Here is a 2,706-nt window from a genome sequence, read left to right on the forward strand (position 1 = left end):
TCACATATACATGTATGTATATACTAGTATTCAAGTTGCAATTGTATGCTAACAAACCTCCCCTAAACAACAATTTTTATTATGTTCACAGGTTGTGTGGGTCAGGAATTTGGGCAGGAAACAACAGGGATTGCTTGTCTCTGATCTGTGCTACCTGTAGCCCTAACTGGGAAGAATTCAAAGTTGAGCGACTTGACACCTGGCCGCCATAATCATCAGAAGCCATCTTCATTCATTCATGTCTCGTGATTGATGCTGGCTGGAGCCTCAGCTGGGCTATCAGCTGGAATATTTATCTACACAGTGGTCTCTCCATATGAGCCAATTTGAACTTTCTCACAACATGGCGGCTGAGTCCCAAGTGAGCAAGGCTGAAGTGCAGGCATTTTTAGGACTGAGTCTTGGAAGTCACATGACCTGATTTCTGTTGTATTCTGTTGGTCAAGCCAGTCACAAAGGTTGTCTGGGTTCAAGGGGAGGGGTCAATCAAAGGATTGTCAAGGTCACTTTGTCAAGGCCTGTAAATCAAATGTTTTCCTTACTGTGCTTAGTGGTAAAAAAAAAAAAAAAAAGTTTTAAAAAACCTCTGCTCAATATTGTCCATGGTATGAATAAACTATAAGTATTCTGTCAGGCTGGTTTTTTTTTCTTTTTTTCTTTTTCTTTATTTTGTCAGGCTGTTTTGATGGACATTTGTTTCCATTTTTGTTTTTTTTGATTGCAGCAATGATGCTGCAGTGAGCCTCCCTGTCTGTGTCCCCATGTGCCCATAAGGAAGTTTTTCTGGGCTGCTCAACAAATCAAAATTTTTCCCCAGGGTTTGCTGAAGAACATATGGCCAGGGTAGTTGAGGTCCAGTGAATGAAGCAGATTGAGGGAGGAGGTGAAGTGAAGAGTGTTAGGCAGGGGCCAGCCATGCCGGCATTATAGGCCATGGTGAGGGGTTCCAGTTTTATTCCAAAGGCAGTGGTGAGCCATGGGAGGGCTTGAGCAGAGGAATCATGGATATGGTTTATGATTCTCCCCTAGTTTCTGAGCAGAAAAGACACCGAATGGGTCAACATGTAGAAACAGGAAGACCCACTAGGAAGTAGAAGGAGCCATGTGGCCATGTGGTCTCTGACCTGCCGTCCTCAGGGCCTTTGCATTACCTTTGCTGTTACCATGCTTAGAACTTTCTCCCAGGATCTTTTTTATTTTTTTAAGATTTTATTGGGGAATTGGGGGAGGGGAACAGTGTTGGGGGATCGGGGAAGGGGAGACAGACAAATTGCTGCCCTCTTCTTCTTCAGTCTAGTTGTGGAGGACGTCGCTTCACTGACCCATGTTGATATTATCATTGCGCTCTTCCAATGAGGCAGATCGGTCACCGGTTATTGGACAGCCACTCACGGAGGCTCTCAGCAGCTCACGCCGGCTGCCCGGCCGCTCATGCTGGCTGTCTGCCACTCAGGGTAGCCTATGGCAGCCCACTGCAGCAAGGGCTGCAGCCTACGCCATGGCCGGGAACCCACGGCAGCCCAGCTCCAGGTCGAGTCACCATTCACCATCTCAGCTGTAGAGAGCAGTGTCACCAGCCCTCATGTGGGACCCGAACCTGCGCCCTGCTGCCCAGAGCTGGCATCCCAAGCCAGCTCTTAACCAACGCGCCACTCGGCCAGCCGTCTCCCAGGATCTTTTACATGGTGGGCTTTTTCTTGTCATTCAGGTTTAACTCAGAGGATTGCTCCTCTACTTCTTGGATGTTGGAAGAGATAGGAAATAAAGTAGAGATGGTCCCTGACCTGGAACAGCTCACAGTCTGTGGGTGAGACACACCAGTAATTATAATGGAGGTAAAAGAGAAGAAAGTGCCCGGAATGGAGCTGATGGGCAGTCAGATGTGGGACTTCTGAGCTGCAGTTTTCTCCCAGACCAGCAAATTCGGGAACCACTCTGATAAATACCAGCCTAGAAGTTAAGAGTAGGCACTCTGATGTCAAATCAGCCTGGGTTGAGTTTCAGCTTTTGGCCAGGGTTCTGCTCACAGTGGGTACCAAATGGTCATGGGAGAGAGCCTTCTGAGGGCAGGCCTTAAATTGAGGTAAAACTCACTCAACAATATAATTAAATCATTTTAATGTGAAAAATTCAGTAACATCTAGTACATTCACAATGTTGTACAACCACCACTTCTATCTAATTCTAAAACATTTTCATCACCCCAAAAAGGAAATGCTATACCCATTAGCAGTCACTCCAATTCCCCCCTTCCTTCAGTCCCTGGCAACCACTAATCTACTTTCCATCTCTATGGATTTGCCTATTCTGGACATTTCATAAAAATGGAGTCATACAATATGTGACTGTTTGTATCTAGATTCTTTTACTTAACAAGTTTTTTTGTTGTTTTATTTTTTTAGCTGAGCCATCCTGCCACCTCTTGGCAACTCAGTGACAGCTCAGCTCAGGCCCATGTGGGAATCAAACCGGCGACTCTGTTGCTCAGAGCTTGCACTCTTGAGCAAGCTCTTAACCAACAGAGCCACTTGGCTGGCCCTACTTAGCATGTTTTTGAGGTTCATCAATATTGTGACATGTATCAACACTTGTTATGGCCTGAGTTGTGTCCCCCCAGAATTCATGTGTTAAAGAGGTAATCCTCATTACCTCAGAATATGACCATATTTAGAAATAGGGTATTTAAAGAAGTAATTAAGTTAAAAT

The sequence above is a fragment of the Hipposideros armiger genome, unplaced genomic scaffold (assembly GCF_001890085.2).
Source record: "Hipposideros armiger isolate ML-2016 unplaced genomic scaffold, ASM189008v1 scaffold_417, whole genome shotgun sequence".
Lineage (NCBI taxonomy): Eukaryota > Metazoa > Chordata > Mammalia > Chiroptera > Hipposideridae > Hipposideros > Hipposideros armiger.